Here is an 18224-nt window from a genome sequence, read left to right as displayed (position 1 = left end):
AAAAATGAAAAAAATCAAAAAGATTTTGTGTGTTAGAATTTTTTTGTGGAATACTTTGTATCCTAGACGGAAACAAAGGAATTGACGAGTATATTTCCAAAAAAAAATTGTTTAACCCTGGAAGTTCTAAGTTCATACCAACTTAGAATTATGGTTATTCGAAAAAAAAAATTATGATTGAATTTGTTGTCACCAAGAATTTGTGAAAAACTCGTTGTTCGTGTTCTTATCTCACTTTCTTACACAATTCACACACATAGACGCAAAACCAATTAGATCTCTAGTTAAAACCAACTAGAATCGCGGCGTTGCCAAAATTATGTGTTTATTATCTTGAAGTCATTGCTACCATGATTTCGGTGAAACCCACCAAACAATACCATTTATGAATTAGCGGTGAACACTTTATTGTTCTAGATTTTAACCATGGAATTGACGGAGAAACTCTTTATGTTTCACTATGCCTCTACATAATGTTCAAAATATCATATGTCATTTCTTTGCGAGATCTTAATGAAATTGACCAATGCCAAGGCGTTTCTTCCCAAGAGATCCATGTTTTCTTTCATAAAATGAGATTTCAGTTTGAATATTTGCAATCCTTTAGTTACTTAAATCTAACTCATGGTTACTTGCAGATGACTATACTGATCGCTCAAGGATTTTCACACATATCACTGCTCTTATTTTAAGTTGCATATATGCTTGAAAACAAGTTTACCTTCAATACTTATCAAAAGAGGCCCTTCGATACTTCTTTATAAGCATTCAATTGTAATTAAAGGGAAACAACACAAACACTTCGATATCTCTCTCGATGTCGATGGAAGAAAATCTTTTCCTGGGATCATATTTGAAACAACTCAAAAATACAGTCCAGAAATTTCATTTTAAATCATTAAGAAAACCATAGTTATCAAACATCATATAAAATCATAAGTCGTGTATCTCAAAAATATCATAAATATCTGTCAAATATATATCAGAGTATAAACATCTCAGGCTAAACAAATGGTGTGTGCACTGCAATCATCCCGAGCTCTTCCCCTTGCTACCGGAAGTACCTGAAACCAAAACTGAAAACTGTAAGCTCGAAGCTTAGTGATTCTCCCCAAGCTACCACATACCATACACATAATCACATAAGCACATGAACTGGGCCCCCACCCCTTCCTCGGGTACCGACCCATATCATACAGAGTCCGACATCTGGCCCCGCCTGGCATCGAGCCCCGCTCGGTATACAAATCTTTTTCTACCAGGCCCAGCCTGTCTCTGGGCCCCGCCCGCTATGCACATACAAACAATAACATATAATCATGCTAGTACATAAAGAATCATACACTACACTATATCTTCTAGTCTTAAGGTCCCGCCTAACATGGGTCCCGCCCCTACTCTGCTAATGGTGAGATATGGAACCCCGTCCACACTCAGCTAGTGATGAGATACGGGACCCCGCCCACACTCAGCTCCCTACCAGGAACATACAAGTATCATAAAGACAACAAGTATAACTAAACATGCATTCCTTCATCGGGTACCACCCGACATCGAACTGTAGTTCGGGAACATACATATAAACCTTCCTTGGGCCCCGCCCGACATCGCACAAAAATCCGGAAACATATAAACATTCCTCGGGCTCACACCGGCATCAGACCGAAGTCCGGAAACATACAAACAGACACATGCAAGAATCACGAAGACATCAAGCATACCAACATTCCTCAGGCTTGCCCTGGCATCAGACCTTAGTCTGGAACATACTAACATACATAAACGGGCCGATATTGGTGCCTTCGACACGTTCCTACAGGAGAAAACTCACCTCACAAGCTGGCTGCAGAATCCCGCGAATAAACCTCTCGCTGCTAGCTGGCAAATCCCCGAACTGCTAATCTCTCGACTCCCCGAGCTACTGATCATCATACAAATTAGATAAGTCCGGGATTCTAATAACTTAACCATAAGTCCTCACTGGGGTAGAAGACCATTCCAACCCTCACATACTCTTGTTCAAATATGGACTCTACTCAACCCTTTTGAACCCTTTCCATACTTCAAAACCCTCTGCGGTCAACCTTGTTCCAAGTCAAAGTCAACGCCCAGTCAAAGTCAAAGTCAAAGTCAAAGTCAAAGTCAACACTCCGTGTTGACTCAACTCGTCGAGTCATCCCCTAACTCGCTGAGTTCCCTTGCTACTCGTAGTCGTGATAAAACGGGTCAACTCGTCGAGTCCCTCCTCAGACTCGTCAAGTTCTACCCTTTACATAATCGGGACAAATCATTCTAACTCGTCGAGTCCCTCTATGGACTCGCTGAGTTCTTCAGTCTGTTGCTTCATCTCAATGGATTAAGCCCCTAATCTTCAGATCTGAGCTTCATACTTCACGTACATACTGAAAATGTCATTTTAAGGGTAAAATTTCCAACTTTACCCGTTAATACCATTACGTAATGGGTTTAGATCAAACCCTAACTCTTTAGGACCTAGATCTTGGTCCACAAACCATCAACACTCCAAGTTAAAGCATACAAACTGAGATCTGGACCATAGACACTACATAAACACGTAAATTTTCCACCTTTCTCTCCATGCATGGCCTGTTGGAGCTTAAAACCAAAATTGTTGGATAAGGTGTCTAAGTCCATAACTATTTCTGGTATGTACTTGACCCGGTTTGGCATTGTCCATTTGGGTTGCATGGCATCGTGACACTTGGGTAGACAAAATGAGAGGAAGGACACTTATGGTTTATTAATATATTATAAGTTCTAATATATTAATAATATTATTTAATTAGTATTGATCAAGAATTTATTCAGAATTAATTTTGTGATCAAAAGGAGACTAATTAAATATATAGGATTGATTGTGTAAATCATCCATTCTGGAATAGTGGGCTTATGATCCATGGTTTATTAAGTTGGGATAAGACCCATAAGATGCTCCATGGTGTTTTTGAACCCATGGATCCTAGAAATGAAAAGCCATGTCATTTAGGGTTTACATGGTGTAACCCTACTTGTGACACACTACAAAAGAAACCCCATACCATGCAAAATCGCCCACTAGAGAAAGAAGAAGAGGGCTAGCCGAATTTTGAGTGTGTGTGCATTATCTCTCAAACTTATTCCAAGTGTTTTGGTGTTGTGTGAAACATTTGAGGCATCACATTTGGGGTGCTAGGCTCACAAGGTTCTCAAGGAATTCAAGCAACAAGAAAGGTATGTTTTCTTACTAGCTTTTACATTCCATGTTCCTCATGCCATGCTAGATAGGTTATGAACCTTGGAAAATCAAATTTGCATGTATCATAGTAAAACATAGATCCAAGGTTTCTAGGGTTGCATGTACACCTTAGGAGTGTTAGAATGCTCAAAACTCATTAGTGGTATCAGAGCCGAGGCTTGTTTTCTTGATATTTGATGCAAACTTGTTGAAAAATCGAAAAATTATGCTGTCTGGACAGTGGACTCGCCGAGTCCATGGGGGAACTCGATGAGTCCCAGTGTAAATTCATCCTACTGATCGAGTAGGTTCATGCACTCGACGAGTAGGAGGCCCAGAGTGCAGTTTTTCGACTTTTGCTGCTGGAAATGGACTAGAAACATTACCCTAAACTGTTTTGGTGTTTTAAAACTTGTTTTAGATGGTGTAATGGTTATGCTAATCCATTTACAATGGCTATTATCAAAATTACAAGTATTGTATGTGTTTTGTGATTCTTGAAATTGTTGATATGATGTTCATCTTCTTATGAGGTTTTGTTAGATCATAGGAATTACTTGCTAAATTGTTTAATGATTAATTCTTGATTAATTCTGTGTTTTAATGGAATCCATAATTTGTCCTCAAGTTATGGATTACCAAAAGTCACATCTTTAAATGTCCATTTAAGAACACATAAGTTACATAAAATGAAGAGTCTTCATTTTTATAAACCATTAACTCATAAGTTATGAAATGAAAAGTCTTGAATAGTTTCAATACTCGCCCTCAAGTTTTGGAATTTGTAAAGTTGCACACATTTAAGAATACTTTAATTCCAACCCTAGAGTTTTAAAAGTTAAAATCCAACCCTTATACTATTACAAGATTAATGGTTAATATTTATATATAAATATATATGTATAAGATCAAGTCGTTTTGCCGTTAGTAGGCCTCATTCACGAAGCCGGTTTATAAGGGGGTATAAGGTTGTTGCCTATAAAATGACAGCTTAATGGGTGTCCACTCTCACCCACTGCTTTCTTGATCGGTGGAGGGTCGTTAGCCGAACGGGTAGGACAATGACTTTAATTCTCATTAAAAGTATAATGATTATTATAAAGTAACTAAATGTTTTTATAAATTCCCAAATCTTAGTTACTTTAGGAAAATGTGAATATGGTGCTAACCCATGAAATTCACACTTTGTACCTTACCAAGTCTATAGTGGAGCGTGTGTGGTTAACCGGCACACTAACTTGGACTAGTAAGGATAACAAAGGGTGACTTAATGTTTATCATAGATCGGTGGAGCGCATGTGGTTAACCAGCATATTGATTAGGTGATAATATTAAAGGTACCAAGTGAATTTGCATGGTTATTCACACCTTGTTTTGTGATCCTCGGCATCCTAGTCACAAAAGTTGAAGGGCACAATCGAGATTGAAATATGCCATTGAAAAGTTCAATGAATCTCAAAAGAATCTAGGAATTTCAAAAACCAATTAAAAACCTAATAATTTATTTCGTTTTCATGGTGGAAATTGGTGAATCGTCATTCACCTATCTTCAAATATGTTATAGCTTAGATTACGACATCCCTCTTCTAAGTTATAATGTATTGTGTTGGGTCCTAGCCTTAATATTACATTTGGATGTTTTATTAAGGACTCTATATATCTAATCTAAACTTGTTTTTCTTTTTAGATGTCTTCCAACAATGCTTCGGGCTCTAACCCTACCGGCTCTTTCTCTCTCATGAACCTTTGTGGGAGAGTCATCTTCGATGGTTCCAACTTTATGGATTGGATCTGGAACATCAGGATGGTCGCTTGCTACGAGGACAAGGAATATGTCCTCGATAAGTAGCTTAAGGAACTTGATGAGTCTACTGCTCCTCCTGAGGAGATCGCTGAATTCAGGACTCATGAGAGAGATGCCACTAAAGTGGCATGTATCATGATGGCCACGATGACAGCCGAGCTCCAAAAGTCCTATGAGCACTATTACCCTTTTGAGATGCACTAGGACTTGATGGAAAGGTACCATCAGAGTGCTCGTCAAGAGCGGTATGAAATCATCTCCTCCATGATAACAACCCGGATGAAGGATGGTGAACCCATCACGGGCCACATGCAGAAAATGCAAAGGTATGTGGACCGTTTGCAGAAATTGAATGTGAACTTCCCTGAGGAGTTGGCAATTGACATCATTTTGCACTCCTTACCCTCGTGTTATGATCAATTCTGCATGACATACCACATGAACAAGGAGGAAGTTACCCTCAGCAAACTTCAAGGACTTCTGAAGACCGCCGAAAGTGGTCTTAAAGGTAAGTCGGTTGTTACTCCTACTCCTACTCCTACAACAACCCCTGTTTTGGCTATTGGGCAAGGCAAAGGGAAGGAGAGGAAGACCCCTTCGAAGGGTACCAAGGGAAATTCTCTTGAAGGCTCCTCATCTGGAACCAAAAGTGGTTCTATTACTCCTTCTGCAAACCCTAAGGATGCTGATTGCTTCTATTGCCAGAATAAGGGGAACTGGAAGCGAAACTGTCCAAAATACTTGCAGGATGTCAAGGATGGAAAAGTGAAACCATCCCATGATGGTATTTACACTATATTGTCTAATAACTCACCATATTCTAACTCTTGGGTCCGTGATACATGTTGTGGTAGTCACATATGTTCTGATTTATAGGGCCTAGGAAGAACTGAGGATGTGGAGCACGGGAAGATAAACCTAATCATGGGGAATAGGAAGGCTTCACCTGTTACCAAGATTGGAGTTTATACTTTGTTGCTAAGTAGTGGGTTAAAGTTAGATTTGAATAAATGTTGTTACTTATCTGAAATGACGAGGAATATTATTTCTTTTCATGGTTTGTACAAACAAGGGTTTACCTTTTCGTTTGATAATTAATGTGGTGGTATTAATGCTTTCTTTAATAATGTTCTTTATTTTAAAGCATTACCTTGTGATGGTGTGTATGAAACTGTGTCGGTTGTAGATAACCTAGGAAATAATGTGTTGTGTATTGATTCTTCTACTAGCTTGGATAAATAATAATTGTGGCATTGTCGTCTTGGACATGTAAGCAAGAAATGCATAGGCCAACTCCAAAAGGATGAATTCTTGGAGTCATTTGACCTAAAGTCGGATGATAGTTGTGAATCTTGTTTACTTGGGAAAATGACAAAATCACCCTTCACTGGTACCTGTGCAAGGGGTGAGGGTTTGTTGGACCTTATACATACTGATGTATGTGGACCCTTCAAAACCGCCACAAGGGATGCTAATCGCTATTATGTGACTTTTACTGATGATTATAGTAGATATGGTTATGTCTACTTAATCAAGCATAAGTAAGAGACTTTTGAAAGGTTTAAAGAGTTTAAACAGGAAGTAGAGAATCAATTGGGCAGGAACATTAAGATGCTTCGATCCGATCGAGGTGGTGAGTATCTTAGTACAGAGTTCCTTGACTATCTTAAGGAATGTGGGATTGTCTCACAATTAACACCTCTCAGGACACCATAGCTGAATGGTGTGGCTTAGAGGCATAATCGGACCTTTTTGGACATGGTTCGTTCCATGATGAGTCAAGCTTTGCTACCAATCTCTTTTTGGGGGTATGCCTTAGAGACTGCCGCCCATATCCTTAATCTAGTCTCTACAAAGAAGGTTGCCAAAACACCTCATGAGATGTGGACTGGGAAAGTTCCCAACTTGGACCACATCAAGATTTGGGGTTGCGAGGATTTTGTGAGGCGCGAGACTCACGATAAGCTCGAACCTCGAAGTGAGAGGTGTATTTTCATCGGCTACCCACAGAATTCCTTTGGTTACCTCTTCTACATACTCAGTGAGAATGTGGTCCTTGTGGAAAGGAGAGGGGTTTTTCGTGAGAGAGAGTTCATAAGCCAAGGAAACAGTGGGAGGCAAATTGACCTTGAAGAAATTCAAGAGTCAAGTGGTGAAGGAACCTCAAACCCTAGCAATCAACCCGAGGAGGAAACTCCTGTTGATCTGACTGACGAGTCAGTACCTCTGAGGCGTTCCACGAGAGTTAGGAATGCACCTATGCATTACTATGGTTTCCATATTACTGCGAAAGGTGATACACTTATCAGTGATAGCACACTGGTAAATCTGGATGAACCTAACAGCTACACGGAAGCCATGGAAGGCCCTGAGGCTGCTAAATGGAAAGAGGCTATGGACAGCGAGATACAGTCCATGTATGACAATCAAGTTTGGAAGTTGGTTGACAATGTACCAGGTCGTAAGACAGTCGGGTGCAAATGGATCTTCAAGAAGAAGACCGACATGGATGGTAATGTACACACTTATAAGGCACGACTGGTTGCAAAGGGATTTTCTCAAACTCCGGGAGTTGATTATGATGATACCTTTTCACCAGTAGCAAAGATTAAGTCTATTAGGGTTATGTTAGCCATTGCTGTATTTCATGATTATGAAATATGGAAAATGGATGTCAAAACCGCTTTCCTTAATGGAAAGTTGGCTGAGGATGTTTACATGAATCAACCAGAGAGTTTTGTCAGTACAGAGTACCCTAATAGAGTGTGTAAGGTTGAGAAATCCATCTATGGATTGAAACAAGCACCTCGCAGATGGAATCTTTGTTTTGATGAGAAAGTCAAACAGTTTGGTTTTTCGAGAAGCGAAGATGAGTCTTGCGTATATGTCAGAGCTAGTGGGAGTATAGTTAGCTTCCTGGTGATATATGTGGATGACATACTGCTCATAGGAAATGACATCCCAACCTTGCAGGAGGTGAAGTCCTGGCTTGGGAAGTGTTTTTCTATGAAGGATCTTGGAGAGGCTGCCTATATCCTAGGGATAAGGATATTAAGAGACATGAGTAAAAGACTAATTAGACTTATTCAGAGTACTTACTTGGATAAGGTGCTGAATAGGTTCAGCATGTAGGATTCCAAGAAAGGAGATTTACCAATCCAGAGCAATGCCAAACTGAGTAAGACTCAGAGCCCGAGTACAGGGGCTAGATGAGTCGAGTACCGTATGCTGCCACTGTAGGCTCGATCATGTATGCTATGAATTGTACTCGTCCTGATGTGGCTTTTGCTTTGAGCATGGTCAACATATATCAGGGGAACCCTGGCAAGGCTCACTAGACTGCGGTAAAGAACATTCTCAACTATCTGCGAAGGACTAAGGACTGGGTCCTTACCTTCGTGGGGAGTGATGACTTGAGAGTAGTTGGGTATAGTGATGCTAGCTTCTAGACTGATAGGGATAATTTCCGCTCTCAGTCAGGCTGGGTCTTTACCTTAAACGGAGGAGCAATTACTTGGAAAAGTTCCTAGAAGGAGACAGTGGCTGATTCAACTTGCGAATCAGAGTACATAGCAGCAAGCGAGGCATCGAAGGAGGCAATATGGCTGAAGAACTTCATCGGAGACCTTGGAGTTGTTGTTGGATAAGGTGTCTAAGTCCATAACTTATTTGGTATATACTTGACCCGACCCGGCATGGTCCATTTGGGTTGCACTTCACCCGAACTATTTATATGGATAACATTATGAGAAGAGTATATTTGCGGCTTATTAATATATTATAAGTTATAATATATTAATATGAAATTGTATTATTTAATTAGTATTCGTCTTAAATTAATTATGAATTAATTTAGTGATTAAATGGTGATTAATTAAACATGGGCTATTATATTTATATTGTGTGGGCTAACACTCATTATGGTAATGGGCTAAGCTTATATGGGAGTCCATGGATGATCCATGGAGCTCTTAACCCATGGATCCTTGGAAAGGAAAAGACATGGGTTATTAGGCTTTACCCTAATCATGTGCACTATATAAACAAGCTTGTGATGCATGAAATGACACCCTAGTGTGTGTGAAGAAAGGTGGCCGATTTCTAGAGCATAGATATACTCTCTCATAAGTTTTCCAAGTTTGTGGTGATTTGTGATTTCCATTTGAGGCATTCACATTATTGGTGCTTGGCTCTCAAACTCCTAAGGAATCAATTCACAAACAAAGGTATGTAATTCATCTAGTTCTTTTATGTTTAAAAGTTCCCCATGCCATGCTAGATAAGTTATAAACCTTGGAAAACAAATTTTGCATGTATGTTAGACAAACATAGATCCAAGGTTTATTAGGGTTGCATGTACACTTAGGAAGTGTTAGAATGCTCAAAACCCAACAGTGGTATCAGAGCCTAGGCTTGTTTGTTGATACTTGATCCAAAATTGTGTTAAAAATCGAAATTGTTTGCTGTCTGAACAGTGGACTCGCCGAGTCCATGGGGGGACTCGACGAGTCCAAGTGAAAATTCATCCTACTCGTCGAGTAGGTTCGGGCAATCGACGAGTAGAATGAACTGACAGCAGATTTTCGACTTTTGTTGCTGGAAATGGACTAGAAACATTACCCTAAACTGTTTTGGTGTTTTAAAACCTGTTTTAGATGGTGTAATGTTTATGCTAATCCATTTACAATGGCTTATATCAAAATTCCATGATTTTATGTGCTCATATAATTATTGAAATCTTGATGATCATGTTCATGTTCTTATGAGTTTAGAAAAATGACAGGAATTATTTGCTGAATTGTTTATCATTAATTATTGATCATTTATGTGTTTTAATGGAGTCCATAATTTGTCCTCAAGTTATGGATATCCAAAGGTCACTTTCTTTTAAACACACATTTAAACACATACGTTACATAAAAATGAAGAGTCTTCATTTTTATGAACCATTAACTCATAAGTTATGAAATGAAAAGTTTTGAAAAGTTTCAAAACTTGCCCTCACGTTTTGGAATTTGTAAAGTTTCACACACTTTAATATACTTTAATTCCAACCCTTAGAGTTTTAAAAGTTAAAATTCAACCCTTATACTATTTATAACATTAATGGTTAATTATTATATATATGTATAAGATCAAGTCGTTTTACCGTTAGTAGGCCTCATTCACGAAGCCGGTCTATAAGGGGGGTATAAGGTTGTTGCCTATAAAATGGCAACTTAATAGGTGTCCATTCTCACCCACCGCTTCCTTGATCGGTGGAGGGTCGTTAGCCGAACAGGTAAGACAATGACTTTAATTCTCATTAAAAGAATAATGAATATTATAAAGTAACTAAAGCTTTTATAAATTCCCAATCTTAGTTACTTTAGGAAAATGTGAATATGGTGCTAACCCATGAAATTCACACTTTGCACCTTACCAAGTCGTTGGTGGAGCGTGTGTGGTTAACCGGCACACTAACTTGGACTAGTAAGGATCACGAAGGGTGACTTAATGTTTATCATAGATTGGTGGAGCGTGTGTGGTTAACCGGCACATCGATTAGGTGATAATATTAAGGGTACCAAGTGAGTTTGCATGGTTATTCACACCTTGTTTTGTGATCCTCGGCATCCCAGTCACAAAACATGAAGGGCACAATCGAGATTGAAACATGCCATTGAAAGTTCAATGAATCTCAAAAGATCTAGGAGTTTCAAATCCAATTAAAACTTAATAATTTATTTCGTTTTTCATGGTGGAAATTGGTGAATCGTCATTTACCTACCTTCAAATATTTTATAGCTTGGATTACGGCATCCCTCTTCTAAGTTATAAAATATTGTGTTGGGTCTTAGCCTTAATATTTCATATTGGGTGTTATATTAAGGACTTAAAATCAACTAACTTGAATATCTCCCATTGTAGATGTCTGGTTTAGACAACTGTGATCTTCCCAAATCTCATGGAAATCATACTTCTCTACCTCCACCTCCTCCATTTATTCTCCCTGACCCACAAGCTCGAAGACTTGAAAAATTCAAGGTCACTCAAGCCCTACTAGCAATGAAACATAAAGATGGAAGATCTGTGTGCACTCATGTCTTAGGAATGAAGTCACACTTTGACAGGTTGAGAATGTTGGGTGTCGTTGTCCCAAGGAAGTTGGCTATTGACTGGGTTCTTCAGTCACTTCCAGAGTCATATAGTGAGTTCATTCAGAACTACTATGTGATAAATCACGACATGACCCTAATAGATCTATCTTATTTGCTTGTTGCTGCTGAGTCAGAAATGATGTGGCGCAATGGTCAAGCAAATATGGGTGGAAGGTCTATTTCTCAAACTTCCATGGACATGGACAATGGTAACATTGGAAGTCCAGAAACGCATTTTCTTCCCAATGGAAAGGGATCGGCCTTGGTCGACCCTGTTGACCAAAAGGCAAAGGGAAAGGCTAAGTCTGTGATAATCTCATGTACCATTCCCAAAGAGTCTATATGTTTTTATTGTAATGAGAAGGGTCATTGGAAGCGAAGCTGCCCTGAATACCTAAAAGATCTGAAAGCAAGTAGAAACAAAAGGTTTGACTCTGCTTCAGGTAAGTCCATTATCTAACTCTGTTAAGTTCCTTATTGATGATTCTTAATACAAAATGTGACTCGGTTACATTTTGGTGTCTGGCAGGATCAAGCAAAGGGAAGGACACTTAATAAAAGGAGTATGCTGAATCTGATAGTGAATATGGATGGTTCGAAGATCGGATTCTTGAGCTGCTACATAAGAGTTATGATAGATTGCTAGAAGATATGTAATAGCATAGTTTTCATTTAAAGTTGCATTGTAAGGAAAAAGTTTTTCCGCATTTATAAATAAATAAAATTTTGTTTTATTTTATTATATCTCCTTGCAATGGCATTTTATGAAAAATTGATGTTTGTATGGTTCTAGCAATAATGGAAATGTGCATTTGATTCTTTCATTAGTGGTAGTGTCTAAATTTATCAAATAAGGAAAGATTCTCATCACCCAAGGTTTCAATTGGACTGAAACTTGGAATCATGCAGGTTGTATTGCATGATGAATGAGAATTTTCATTTTTGGAAAGTTAAGACTAATTCCCTAACCACATGTATATGTGAGATAGGTGAAAGACTAAAGGATCGGGTACACTGGGTGTGTGCAAGTCAAAGTCCACCACAAAGATCGATAAGACTATTCGTCATGATTTACTAAAGTTTAGTAAATATGGTTGTACCTACAAGTTGAAGTACAATTCTGAAACATTGGAAAAGTTTCAATATATGGCAGGACGAATGGGAAGAATCAAATTGGGCAGAAAGATAAAAGTTTCTCAAATCTGAAAAGATGGGAGAGTACTTTAGTATCTTGTTTTATGATCATCATAATGATTAAGAAACCATGTCACAATTCATCCTCTAAGGACATCTTAGTGAATTTTATGGCTACGAAGAGGATTCATGAATTGTTGGAATGGTTAAAATCAAGAAGATGAATCATACATCGTTCCAAAAACAAGTCTTAGAGTCATACTCCAAGATTGTAAATTGAGTGATACATATTAAAGAAGGTTTATAACACTTGTCAAATGTAAGAGTAAAATGTTTTCTACTCTTGTACATTTGAAATTGGTAAGTTGTGATGTTTTGGATAAAACAAAGACCAACTAACATCAATTGTGTGAAGTGTTTATCTTGATAAGAATCCGCACGGACTCTTGAATGTTTGTTTGGTTGTCAAGGAATGATTCTTGACAAAGAGAAACTTGCATGTCAAGAGGACAGTGGGAGTCTTAAAGGTCTTCAGAGTTTTAAGAGCTAATCAAGGATAAAACCTATAGTTTATCGCTAGCACACGACTTGAGGTTTGTAACCTATCGTGTTGACATAATTCTTGTTCCTGTGCCTATTCTGGTAAAGTTGACTATGTATGTGACTTCTGTGAGTTCTCAATTGTGTGCATAAAAACTTGGAAGAAATGGTGGGCCCTTGGGCGACCATGAGGCAAGAAATGAAGATTGAACAAGTTCAATCCATATGATTTTGAGTTTGTCACTAACCTTGTCTTGTGATTAAGGTTTTGAGAAATTCACATGGATAGGATCACATACATCATAAAATCTAAGTGTCATAAGGTTTCTTTCCGATTCATGAAAATGATGGTGAGGAAAAGCTTTCACTAAGTAGATTTTAAGTAGATAGCAATTGTGTTGTTTGCATTCTCAAAGTCGTTAGTGGAGCTTGTGTGGTTAACCGGCACATTAACATGGACTTGTGAGAAACGGCAAACAGGCCTAAACATTATGATTACGGCATCCCTCTTCATAATTGTTTAGACACACATGTGGGCTATCTAAAGAAAGATGTATGAGTCTGAGAAGCTTAGATAAAGTTTTGTCGAAGCGTCTCGTATCAGAAGTCTGAACTTTGGTGATGAAAGTCAATTAAGTATTGATTTCTAGAAGTAGATGTCTGAGTACATGTCAAAGCTAGTGGGAGCATAATTGTTGTGCTAAATAATTATTATGCTAGTGGGAGCATAATCAATTATGATGAGTATTGCTAATCATAGAAAACAAGATTTTCACTTGGAAAAAGGTTGTTTTGCTATAATTAAGGGAGAGGAGATTATACTTCATTTCAATCCTAAAAAGTTTAGATTGAGATTTCAATCATCTTTAGTCAATGATATATATATGAATTTTATGTTGGAATGGTTCAACATAAGGAAATTCTATATATATTGCGTTCTCAAATTCGATTATGATTACGACATCCCTCTTCATAGTTGATTTTTGAAAACATGGAAAATAAAAAAAAATATTGTAGCAAAAGACTGATCTAGTATCAGGTCTTTATGTGAGACATCATGAATCGTGTCCCATATGCTTCGGGTATAGGATCGGTCACATGTGCTATAATATTCATCCTTTCTAAAATTTTCCAAATGCTCAGACCATTAAGAGGGGAAAAGTCTAGAATTGGATAAGACTAAAATGATTAAGCAATTGTCGAGGACAATCTAAGGTTCACCAAAGATTGGTTGCTCAGGGACAGTTGGAAGTATAGTGTTAAATTTTGGAAGGACCATATGGATATATTCTGAAAAGAGGTAGCTCTTGTTCAGATATGATAATCAAAATGGGAATATGGAAATTTTCCATATTGGGAGTTGGATATTAAGAATCTATGAGAAAGTTAGAAACTTTTATGCAAGAAGGATGTTCAAAGCAATGTACTTTGAATATGAGACTTCGTTTCCATAGAAGTGATCTCCTTTGGAATACTCTGTAATGACTGTTGACAAGTTTTGTGACTTTTGTGCATAGTCATTGCAAGAGGATCAATGCATATAAGTGTGGAATCTAACAGATTATAGTAAATGACAAGAATTTGGTATTCTTTCATTTACGGTAAGGATTTGGGACTGTGAAATGAGCATCATTGGAATCATGTTCAATTGATCTACTTCACAAAGTAAAGATCATAGACAAACATAGTGTGCATACTTGGTGTATGGCATGACTATTGTTTAGAAAACATAGTGTACATGCTTGGAGCATGGGACAACTATCGTTTTAATTCAATTGTTAAGTTGATAAATCGAAACAGAATAATGTGGAATCAATATGGTGATGAATAAAAGGTGTTTTATTTATATTCATAAGGGCTGAGATCATATTGGATTCAATTATTCTTGTGTTTCACTTTGCATGTTTTGACTTCCATAATAACTAGGTTATTCTTTCCGAATGATGAAGTTATTCAAACCATCCACAGTCGGTCATATGTTGGAAGTAGATATGAATCAAGACTGTCATGAGTTGGTTCTAGAGGTCTAAGATGTTGGACATGGCTACAACACTCATGAGTGCTCATAAGTTATGAGTATTGGAATAAACCAACGCTCACTTGTATCACTTCATGGAATTTATCTCGAGTGATCGTGAGACGGTAATATCATATAAGTCTTCAAACCTAGAGATATAAGTTGTTACCTATGAGTTGGTTGTGCATTGATTGCACGAAAACGCATCAGTAACTTGATGTTATAAAACGTGCCTTTGTGTACAATTCAATAAGTAGTAGAACAAGCATATGAGTCGAAGTTTATCTGTTCCTTCTAGAAATAGAAGCGATATCTGGGCCCCTCGATGATTTTGTTTTGACCTATGTACCGGGCCCGGTCAGAACTAAATTGATGTGTTCGATTAAGTTCTTTGTCAAACAAATCGGAAATCGGGAAACAAACTGCTGGACAATAAGTAAGACATTGTTCCATGTATTTGTCCGGCTGATATCATGAGAGCACAGGATTATGTGATCACTTACCTAAAATGGCGCTTCATAGTTCAACAGAGTTTTCGAGAGCTACGATTGCCGGTTGGTTCCTGAAGTCATATAGGCAAATATAGTTATTAGACTTATCCAAGTGGGAGACTGTTGGATAAGGTGTCTAAGTCCATAACATATTTGGTATATACTTGACCCGACCCGGCATGGTCCATTTGGGTTGCACTTCACCCGAACTATTTATATGGATAACATTATGAGAAGAGTATATTTGCGGCTTATTAATATATTATAAGTTATAATATATTAATATGAAATTGTATTATTTAATTAGTATTCGTCTTAAATTAATTATGAATTAATTTAGTGATCAAATGGTGACTAATTAAACATGGGCTATTATATTTATATAGTGTGGGCTAACATTCATTATGGTAATGGGCTAAGCTTATATGGGAGTCCATGGATGATCCATGGAGCTCTTAACCCATGGATCCTTGGAAAGGAAAAGACATGGGTTATTAGGCTTTACCCTAATCATGTGCACTATATAAACAAGCTTGTGATGCATGAAATGACACCCTAGTGTGAGTGAAGAAAGGTGGCCGATTTCTAGAGCATAGATATACTCTCTCATAAGTTTTCCAAGTTTGTGGTGATTTGTGATTTCCATTTGAGACATTCACATTATTGGTGCTTGGCTCTCAAACTCCTAAGGAATCAATTCACAAACAAAGGTATGTAATTCATCTAGTTCTTTTATGTTTAAAAGTTCCCCATGCCATGCTAGATAAGTTATAAACCTTGGAAAACAAATTTTGCATGTATGTTAGACAAACATAGATCCAAGGTTTATTAGGGTTGCATGTACACTTAGGAAGTGCTAGAATGCTCAAAACCCAACAGTTGTACCAGTTATAACGGAGCCTATGGAGATTTTCTGTGATAGTGAAAGTGCAGTTGCCTTAGCTAAGGAACCAAGGGATCACGGGAGATCCAGACACATTGACAGAAAATACTATTTCATCAGACATCGAATACAAGAAGGACTCCTCATGGCAAAGAGGGTATCATCAGATGACAACCCAACAGATCCCCTCACGAAGGGACTGAGTGGGGTTAAGCATTTACAACATGTGAGGCGCATCGGGCAGAAGGATGATATTAGTTTTAAAGATTAGATAGATATTTTTGAAACTTGTAAAATGTAATCGACATTTGATGATGAATAAAAGTTGTTTTTTATTTATAAGTAAAGTGTTGCTATCTTTTGTCAATTATTTACTATTATTTCAGCTTTGCATGTTTTGACTTCCAGAATAATTACTTTATTCAAATTCTCCACAGTCAGTCGTATGTTGGAAGTAGATATGAATCAAGACTGTCATGAGTTGGCTTGTAGATGTCTAAGATGTTGGACATATCAAGAGTTGATACAACACTCATGAGTGTTCATAAGTTCTGAGTATTGGATTCAACCCACGCTCACTTGTATCACTTCATGGAATTCATCTCGAGTGATCGTGAGACGGTAATATCATATAAGTCTTCAAACCTAGAGATATGAGTTGTTGACTATGAGTTGGTTATACATTGATTGTACGAAAACGCATTGGTGACTCAATGTTATAAAACGTGCCTTTGTGTATAATTCAACAAGTAGTAGAACAAGCATATGAGTCGAAGTTTATCTGTTCCTTCTTGTATTTGAAGCGATATTTGGGCCCCTCGATGATTTTGTTGTGACCTATGTACCGGGCCCGGTCAGAACTAAATTGATGTGTTCGATTAAGTTCTATGTCAAACAAATCGGAAATCGGGAAACAAATTGCTGGACAATAAGTAAGACATTGTTCCATGTATTTGTCCGGCTGATATCTAGAACAGAGGAATATATGACCACTTATCTTAAATGGTGTATCATCATCATCTCAGTTCCGCGAGACCTTGAAAGAGCTACGATTGTTGATCGGTTCCTGAAGTGATACTTGCAGTTATAGTTATTAGACTTATCCAAGTGGGAGACTGTTGGATAAGGTGTCTAAGTCCATAACTATTCATGGTATGTACATGACCCGGTTTGGCATGGTCCATTTGGGTTGCATGGCATCATGACACTTGGGTACACAAAATGAGAGAAAGGACACTTATGGTTTATTAATGTATTATAAGTTCTAATATATTAATAATATTATTTAATTATTGATAAAGAATTAATTCAGATTTAATTTTGTGATCAAAAGGAGACTAATTAAATATATGGGGTTGACTGTGTAAATCATCCATTCTTGAACAGTGGGCTTATGATCCATGGTTTATTAAGTTGGGCTAAGACCCATAAGATGCTCCATGGATGCTCCATGGTGTTTCTGAACTCATGGATCCTAGAAATGAAAATCCATGTCATTTAGGGTTTACATGGTGTAACCCTACTTGTGACACACTATAAAAGAAACCCCGTACCATGCAAAACCGGCCACTAGAGAAAGAAGAAGAGGGCTAGCCGAATTTTGAGTGTATGTGCATTTTCTCTCAAAGTTATTCCAAGTGTTTTGGTGTTGTGTGAAACATTTGAGGCATCACATTTGGGGTGCTATGCTCACAAGGTTCTCAAGGAATTCAAGAAACAGGAAAGGTATGTTTTGTGATTAGCTTTTACATTCCATGTTCCCCATGCCATGCTAGATAGGTTATGAACCTTAGAAAATCAAATTTGCATGTATCATAGTAAAACATACATCCAAGGTTTCTAGGGTTGCATGTACACCTTAGGAGTGTTAGAATGCTCAAAACCCATAAGAAAATGTCATCCTGTAGCTTGCATGGGGCTTCAATGGCCATAAAGTTTGCACCTTTATGCCATGAAAGCCCTCCATGGTTCCAAATCTGA

Source organism: Lactuca virosa, chromosome 8 (genome assembly GCF_052849685.1).
Source record: "Lactuca virosa cultivar CGN04683 chromosome 8, Lactuca_virosa_CGN04683_v6, whole genome shotgun sequence".
In the NCBI taxonomy this organism is placed as follows: Eukaryota; Viridiplantae; Streptophyta; class Magnoliopsida; order Asterales; family Asteraceae; genus Lactuca; species Lactuca virosa.
Note: the sequence above shows the minus strand (reverse complement) of the source record.